Here is a 9,762-nt window from a genome sequence, read left to right as displayed (position 1 = left end):
CTGGAAAAAATTTTTCAACCTGCTGTGGCACGAAGGCCAAGTGTCATTAATTAACTTGAGATTTTGTACGAAGAAAGTTTTTTTAATGAATAATAATAATGAGAGGAAATCCTGTGATCGCGGTGTAAACCTGCACGACCTAGGCACCTCCCACGCATTGGCCACTACACAGGGGCACCCACCCCGCTGAGGCTCAACACGACGAGACAGGTGAAATAATTCATAAATTTCAGAAATAATACTGAGTGGTTTTTCAGCTGTAGAAAACCCGAATGAGGGTAGGACACCTCAAATTAACTCAATAATCATGGGATCTTTACTTACAGAAGTGGTCAATAGAGATATTAATTGTACTGAAGTCGGAAATGAATATTAGTGCGAGCGAGTCTGTTGCTCATGAATACAGAGGCTGGGCGTGAAGGCGTGGAGGCGGCGCAGCGCAGCTTTATCAGCGCTGGGCCGGCACAGTGCTGAGCTCAGGTAACAGCATCAGAGAATGTTAGAGGCTCTGCGTCCAATACTAAGACGTTAAGACGTTGTAAGGGCAACTTAAAAGTAACAGTTTATTGCAAAGCAATAATAAACGAATAGCTGATGTCACAAAGACGTTTGATTCCATGTTAACAGAACAACTTAAGTGTTCAACAGGTAAATTGATATTGAATATTCAACGTTGTTGTTCAACAGAAACTGCTACCGAACATAACTTACATATGTACGTACTTCCCTTTCCCCTTCCGAAGAGCGGAGGGCATAAACGATAAAAGCCTTGTTCATGTACTTAGTATATGACAATAGAGGTCTGGTAACATCAATGAGTTACACCAAGGTAGTGTTAATATGAACAGTGTGAGTGTGTTGTAAGCGTGTTATAGTGCGTATTAAGTGTTGTGTAAATGTGGGACTAATAGCACCCATTGGACTTCAATTCGTATCCACCATCAGCTACCATTAGAGATACTTCCAGTCGAGACAACAATGAAAATTAAAAGGGAATACCAAATATGACACAAAAATAACCCATAACCATAAAGTGTACTAAACATGAATCATCACTATAAACTGATAACAAAACATGACAGTGAAGTAATAATAATTACCAAGAAATAAAATCAAGGGAATATTTCCCACCCATAAACTTCTGAATCAGATACAAAATCCATCAGGGGATGTTGTTTTTTAGTGCGTTGACAAAGTGCATAAGGGACTACGTCAGTAGAATCCGACAGTGTGTGTGTGTATATAACAGTGGCATTGTATAAAATGTAATAAAACAGCGTCTGGGGCTCAGTTCATTTGTCGTTAAATGCCAAAGGTGTAGTGTGAGCGAAAATTGTCTCACGGTAATTATGAATTGTTTTGTGCTCACCTGAGGAGCCTAGGATTCGATGACGTGTAAGTACAAGTTCGCGGAGCAAATGAGCTACCTGTGAGTGACTCGACTATTAAGTTGAGCAGGGCATTATTGCAATCTGCAGACTTGAATTGATGATTACATAATTTGCAGGGCAATGGAGCAACCTGCGGACAGTACTAAGGCAACCTGTCTAATAATTGATGGGTAGGCAGTGCATTGGAGCTATCTGCTATACCGTGGTTCAGCGCGCCTAAGGGCATCCGTCTGACTTAATAAAGAATTAGTGCAGGCACATGGGTCTCCTGCGATACATGGAATAAAAGTATCAGCGGCGTTATTAGCGACCTGCTGTACTAGGAATATGTAGACTGTTCAAGCAATAAAAATAGCTCTGAAGCTAGAATAGCATGCATGCATAAATAGCGTCACTTTTTGTGTGCGCTTTACATAACAATACAGAAAATGAAAATCGTGTACTATAATTATGTCGTTATGCTAGCTATAGTGATTTACACACAATGACATATATTGACACAATGATATATAATAATACCGCTGTAAATAGTCGGGACGATATTATGAATGGTAGTAAAAGAGTTTCGCGTTGAAGTTGACGCATGATGTAGACTGTTGGGGCGACAGGGCGCGGTGCACGTGCTCTGGTATGCAGTAGAAAGAAGTGTCACGACACTACTGTGACCTTGACGGCAGCATGTGCGCACACGTGTTGGCTAGTGCTACATGTTAACGTTGCTGTTCTAGCATCCTAAGACATCTGCCCCCCAAGGGGTCCACAACTCGTGTGTGGATACGTGCGTAGCGAGCACGGGACTCTGAGCTAATGTGGCCCTCCTTCCTTTCCAGGCTGCATACCTTCCTTTTCCGCAGCCTTCCCCATCCCCCACTCTCTCTTCTTCACTTTCTCTGCTGGCAAGTCTTTGTCCTTCCTTTGTCCTTCTCTTTTCCTTACCTCTTCTCTTTACCCTTTCCTCCGCTGCAGCGTTTGAGACCTCTCTTCTTTTCTTTTCCTTTCTTTGTTCCTCCCTTTCTCTTTGTTCCTCCCTGTGCGTGTCTGAAGGCCGAACCACGCATTCCCATGCGTAGCCGGTGGCGGGGTAAAGCGTTATTCCCCGCCCCGGGTAGAGAGGTAGGACACGTACGTACCCTGTTACCTCCCGAACGTGCCGACTGGTCCCTCCGTCCGGTTCTCGGGAGGTGTGACCTGAGGTGTGAACAATCACCTAAGGTGGGAGTGCCCTCACAGAGGGCCCCCACAAGGAAGGAGTGCGCCATCGGAGACGCCAGTAATCGTGGGGGATACTTCCGCAGTGGTTTCCTCGTCATCTACTATGTCTTCTCACAAGCGTAAGTTCAATGAGTGTCGGCCACGGACAGTTCTTCCATCATTTCCACAGTTACTTGTTGTTTCTCGGTCGGATGAAGGTCAATACTTCTCCACGGTCAACCCTTTCATTATTCAGAAAGGCGTCGACGCAACTGCAGATCCTGTTAAGTCTTGTTCCCGATTACGGAATGGCAACTTGTTGTTAGAAACAGTCAGTGCCCTCCAGCCACAAAAATTGCTGTGTACTTCACTGCTATACACTTTCCCTGTCCAGGTGGAAGCGCACCGCACTTTAGATTCATCACATGGAGTTGTTTATACACGCTCCCTCGACGGATTGTCCGACGAGGAAATTCAAAACTACCTGTCTGACTGGGGCGTAACGGCTGTCATCAAGTCATGGAAAGGGTTGACACGAACATCGTTCCAACCCATGCTGTCTTCTTGACATTTGACAGAGTTCAACTCCCGTCGAACATAAAAGTGGGCTATGAGATAATTTCCGGTCGCCCTTACATCCCAAACCCCACGCATTGCTATCGGTGTCAGCGGTTCAATCTTACCAGCCAGTCCTGTTCCAATTCGGCCAAATGTGTTACGTGTGGCAAGGATGCCCATGAGAGTGCTTGTCCACCTCCGTCCCCTCGTTGCATCATCTGTATGGGTGACCACGTTGCTTCTTCTAGAGATTGCCCCATTTTTAAAGACGAACGGCTCATTCAGGAAATCAGAGTGAAGGAAAAGGTGTCGACGTTTGCTGCACGAAAATTATTCGCCAGTCGAAAGCCCGCTGTGCCCCAGACAGGAAAATACAGCACTGTCCTTGCCTCTCCTCGGCCAACAAAGGAGGCAGCCACGCAGGCTTGTGATCTCACCTTTAGTGCCACGGTCGTCAGATTGGCCAGCGCAAAGATCGCCCGTTCAACCTTCCCACTCTCGCCTGCTCACTCTATGGCTCACCCTTCATTGGGTTCCGCTAAATCTCGAGCCCCAAAATCAAACACCCGGACTTCCAAAAAAGAGCCTACCCGCGAAGATTTTTTTATGTACTCCAACTTCACAACCATCGGTTCCTCCATCATCTCAACGTCCTGTTTCCAAGAAGAAACCCAGTTCCTCTCCTTCTCCGCCACGGCGTGTCTCATCTACAGCACCACCTAGCGGTAACCACCCTCGGCTGTCTTCGGCTGCCAGCAGTGCGCCTCAGTGACACAGATCAACCGGCCAATTGCTGGTGACAGGAGCTGCTCCCGAACAACCTATGGATCAGGATCTTCTGCCTTCAGCTGAATGCCATTCCACACTGTCGGTAGCAAGCTCTGAGCAGTCGAGTTGAGGGCAGCCTTGGTCACATTCTTCCATTTTCTGTCCACCCTATGTACATTATCCATTGGAATATCCACGGCATTCGAGCCAATCGGGATGAAGTGTCGATTCTCTTATGATCCTACCCGCCTGTCATCTTCTGTCTTCAGGAAACAAAGCTTCATCCCCACGACTGCTTTGTTTTCCCCAATTTTCAGTCAGTCCAATTTGATCTCCCCTCAGTTGAATCATGAGTCCTCCATGTGCTGGAGTGCCTTCTTCTCCATGATACTCTCCATTATCACCCAATCCCCTTAAACAGTTCCTTCCAAGCTGTCGCTGTCCATCTTTCCCTTTCTGGATACACCTTCTCTCATCGTCCACACCAATGGAACGAGCTGATCTCCTTCATCTTCTTGGTCAGCTTCCTTCCGCCCCCTAATTGCTGGTTGGGGACTTCAATGCCCACCACCCAGTTTGGGGATCTACGCATTCTTGTCTGCGCGGCTCACTATTGATAGACGTCTTCCACCAAGCGGAACTTGTTTGCCTCAACACTGGGGACCCTACATTTTTGTCTGCCTCCACGACAAATATCTCTCATTTGGACCTTTCGGTCGGTACTGTTCCGCTAGCTTGGCGCTTCGAATGGTTTGCTCTTGCTGATACACACTCAAGTGACCACTTTTCATGTGTCCTTCGATTGCAGCCACAACTGCCATATATGCGCCCGAGACGCTGGAAGTTTGCCCAAGCCGACTGGACACTTTTTTCGTCTCTAGCGACATTCGATGACTGTCACTTTCCTAGCGTCGACGATGAGGTCACTCACATTATAGACGTTATTCTTACAGCTGTGGTACGTTCAGTACTTCGCACCTCCGAATTACCCCAGTGCCCCCCAGTTCCCTTGTGGAACGAGGCATGCCGTGACGCAGTACGTGAGCGGCGACGTGCTCTTCGCGTTTTCAGACACCATCCTACTTTGGCCAACTGTATCCGCTATAAGTAGTTCCGTGCGCGATGCCGTCGCATCATCTGCGATAGCAAGAAGGCAAGCTGGTACTTCTTTACTAGCTCATTTAACACCTTCAGTCCCTCCTTGGAAGTTTGGAGTCGGATTCGACGGTTATCTGGCGCGCCTAGTTTCTCCCCGGTCTCTGGGCTCACTGTCACGCATGATACTTCAATGGACCCCGTCGCAATTTCTAACTCACTGGGTCAACACTTTGCTGAGATTTCGAGCTCTTCAAATTACCCGCCAGCGTTTCTCCCGAAGAAACTTGCAGCGGAAGTGCAACCTCTTGCCTTCTCCTCTCAAAATCGCGAAAGCTGCGATACTGTTTTCTCCATGCGGGAACTCTACCATGCACTCTCTTCTTCTCCCTTTTCCGCCCCCGGACCGGATGGTATCTACACCCAAATGTTGCTGCATTTATCATACCATAGTCTGCATTATCTCCTTCGCCTTTATAATCGAATTTGGATCGACAGTACTTTTCCCAGACGATGGCGGGAGGCTATCGTCGTTTCTGTTCCGAAACCTGGAAAGGACAAATATCTCCCCTCTAGCTATCGCCCCATTTCTCTCACGAGTAGTGTATGTAAGGTTTTGGAGCGTATGGTGAATTGCCGTTTAGCCTGGTGGCTGGAGTCCCGAAGTCTAACACTTGCCCAATGCGGTTTCCGAAAGCATCGTTCTGCAGTTGACCATCTTGTTGCTAAACAGTAGCAATATTTTTTGATCTGGAGAGAGCATACGATACCTGTTGGAGGACAGGCATCCTCCGCACACTGTTCTCTTGGGGCTTTCGAGGTCGGCTGCCCCTTTTTCTTCGTGAATTTATGGCAAAGCGCACATTTAAAGTGCTGGTGAACACTACTCTCTCCCGTACTTTCTCCCGAGAAAACGGAGTACCCCAGGGCTCTGTGCTAAGTGTTGTACTGTTTGCCATTGCCATAAATCCAATTATGGATTGTCTCCTTCCTGATGCCTCGAGCTCCCTCTTTGTGGACGATTTTGCGATCTACTACAGCTCTCAACGGACCAGCCTTCTTGAACGACGTCTTCAAGGATGTCTCGACCGCCTCCAGTCTTGGAGCATCGAAACCGGCTTCCGCTTTTCTCCCATTATGACCGTTTGTGTTAATTTCTGGCGTCGTACAGAGTTTCTTCCGCCTTCCTTACATCTAGGCCCTGTCTACCTTCTGTTCGCGGACGTCGCCAAATTCTTGGGTCTTATGTTTGACAGAAAACTGTGCTGGTCCTCCCACGTTTCCTATCTTTCGGTTCGCTGTCTGTGATCCCTCAACACCCTCCTTGTCCTGAATGGCACCTCCCGGGGAGCGGACCGAGTAGTCCTTCTCCGCCTCTATCGCGCCTTAGTGCGCTCGAAAGTGGACTATGGAAGCATAGTTTACTCCTCTGCTCGGCCGTCTATTCTTCGGCGTCTCGACTGTATCTACCACCGTGGATTACGTTTAGTGTCTGGAGCTTTTCACACCAGCCCCGTGGAAAGCCTTTATGCTGAGACTGCTGAACCTCCGCTGTCCAATCGGCGAGCTGTCCTTCTGAGTCGTTATGTTAGCCTGCTAATTCCTCCCTACTACCACCAGCAGTCCGCTTCCATCAAATGCTTCATTCTCTTCCCTTCCACTTTCCTAAAACTTTCTTGACAACTTGGGAAACTGAGAAAGGTCACAGAGCAGGCAGGTCCGGGGCCAGAGCCAAGGCGGTGCTGTATCCCACAGATGGTACCCCTTGTCTTGTTTATCGTCCGACATTTGCTGCTCTCTGCGCACAAATGAAGGATGCCACTTTTATTTACACTGATGGCTCAAAAACATTGTTTGGTGTAGGGAGTGCCTATATTGTTGGCGACACCCCAAATCGATTTCGGCTTCCCGACCAGTGTTCGGTTTATACTGCGGAGATTTACGCTGTTCTCCAGGCTGTCCAATACATCCGTCGCCATCAGCGATACAGTATGTTATCTGCTCAGATTCTCTCAGCTCTCTCCTCAGTCTCCAAGCTCTCTACCCTGTCCACCCTCTGATCCACTAGATTCAGGACTGCCTGCACTTGCTCCACTTGGGGGGTGTCTGTGGCGTTACTCTGGATCCCAGGACATGTTGGTATCTGTGGAAATGAGGCGGCCGATATAGTGCCCAAGGCTGCAGTCTCTCTTCTTCAGCCAGCTATTCGCATGATTACCTTCACCGATCTACGGAATGTTTAAGTCGTCATGTTGCTCTTTTGTGGCACGCACATTGGTCGACACTTCCCAATAATAAATTCCAGGGCGCGAAAGCTCTTCCGTGTTCTTGGACCTCTTCCTCCCGAACTCGTCGACGGGTGGAGGTTATTTTAACTGGACTCTGGATACGGCACTGTCTTTTTAGCCATCGACATCTTTTAAGCAGCGATCCTCCCCCACTCTCACCGTCCACAGTTGAGAGCAGTGGGGACAGACAGCTTTCACTTCTGTGCCCCTATTTTACTCTTCTACGCGCCTGTCTACAGCTATCGCCTGACATATCTTCCATTTTAGCAGATGACACGCGCTCAGCCGATCGCGTTCTCGAGTTCAATAGTACCAGTAAGATGACGTCAGTCATTTGAAGCTCTTTTTGGGGACAAACAACCCTCCTTCTATAGTGGTTTTTTAAGCTTTCCTTCTGTTTTTGGTTTCCCCACTTTTTTGAGTTTCGCTCCCATTGCTGCTGGTTTCCAGTTTCGTTTTTTTACCTTTTCCTAAGTCACAGACCGGGCACTAATGACCGTAGGTAGTCTTGCGCCCTAAAACCATAAAAAGAACTGGGCATCTGGGGCTAGCTGCTAGGCTGCGTGTGTGTTAGTTTTAAAACTGACAATAACAAATTGAACTGAAAGGACAACTAGGCACAGTTCCCATAGCGCTTACATCACCGGCCCATTAGAGGAAAAGGACGTATCTCACAGTGGATCATCGGCCGATATTTTGGGGGCAAGAATGCAACAATGGAGAAGCAATACGTCAGTGTAAATGAGTGGTAAGATTAAAAGACCGGTACTGTCAGACGAAGGTACCTACCGTGTTGTAGGGGCCTCCTCATTGACAGAAGAAGGAAAACAGTATAGAACAATGACCACGGCAGTAGAGTAAAATAAAAAGGGAGGGCAAAAAATAACTGCATAGCAACCAAGGAACAATTGCCCACCGATATACGGCAGCCCGGACGATTGGTCGTTTGTGCCTCGTCAGAAGCATGAAAAACCCATAGCATTGCCTTGGTTTGCCCATATCTGGCCTTGTCCTCATAGTTCGATGTATAAGAGGGTTAGGGCTGTAGATTGTAACTTATACAATGAATCAAAGCAATAATGAAACTTCAGTTCTAAGATTTGCAGACTAAGGTATGCAGAATAATGTAAATCGTTAAGAACTTTGTGTAATTTATCCAGCTAATGTGAAACAAAACAAGGAAAATCAATTAAACAATTAATTAAATCTACTTAAGATATATTGGGATGTTTGAATGAATTTTAACATAAATATTATTTGCCGTGTTTTCTGGTGGCATGAAAGAAACCAGTTTGGAGCTGTAGCGAGCGCGCAGCGCAGGCGTGGGTGCAGAGTAGCAAGTCAGCCGTTATGTGAGGCGGCATACATTTGCGAGAGACCGGCCGCTACTGTAGTGACAAATATCACCCGCTTAGCGTGTACAAGAAACAACGACATATAGTGAATACACTAGACGTCAACGTAACAAGTATTACGAAAAACTCGGAGTAACACACTCCACATGTACTGGTTTGCGAAATAGATGGCAATAGATGACATCGAAGAATATATTAATTCGGGGTTAGCAGCCTTGGTACTGCAAACACCAAGTGTAATGGTTGCATTTGAAGCAAGTCAGTTGCGTGACGTCTAATGCGTGGCATTGCGTGTACAACATATAACATAATCATACATATAAAAATGAGCAAAAATACATGACAAGACTGGAAATTGACAATTGAGAATGGCTGGGGACTCAGTGGTGGCCAGGCACGTCTTGCTTCAAAGTCCCTGGAGAAAATGACTTAAAACATAACATAATACACTAATTAGGCGTGATTAATCACGTGACCTCAAATCATAAGGGTGTCGACTCTGCAAAGCGTATCTAGGACAACCCTATGGAGGTAATCTCCTCTGTTTTTTCTTTCGCCTTTGTTCCACTTGAGGTGGAGGTGACACAGGCGGATCGGGGGCTGCGACCTGTTGTGGTGACTCAGCCTTAAGGTGGTAAGGTTGCAGGCGGTCAAAGTGCACTATCACCGTACGATCGGTTAATTGAAGCTCTGCATTGACTGGTGAGGTCAACCGTGCAATCAGATACGGGCCTTCAGAGTGGGGAGAGAACTTTTTAGTTCGTCCCTTTTTGATTGCCAGGTTTTGTAATAACACTAAATCACCTGTTTGATAAGTCGGTAAAACAGCATTTTTGTTCTGCCTGTGCAACCGTTTATTAGTAGCTTTGATATTATTCCTCTTTACCTTATACCAGATCGCTTTTAGCCGGCGGGCTAAACATTTTACTTCCTTTATTTCTACACCCTGAGGTAGTTTGTCTATTTCGAACGGCAAATTCATCGGCCGTCCGAACACAGCTTCGTAAGGGGTGTACCCCATGGATTAGTGCATTCGGGTGTTGTATGCAGAAAAAATATACCGTACATACCTGTCCCAATCAGCATGCATTTTTGCAGCATAACAGAATAACATTT

The sequence above is a fragment of the Schistocerca piceifrons genome, chromosome 8, assembly GCF_021461385.2.
Source record: "Schistocerca piceifrons isolate TAMUIC-IGC-003096 chromosome 8, iqSchPice1.1, whole genome shotgun sequence".
Lineage (NCBI taxonomy): Eukaryota > Metazoa > Arthropoda > Insecta > Orthoptera > Acrididae > Schistocerca > Schistocerca piceifrons.
Note: the sequence above shows the minus strand (reverse complement) of the source record.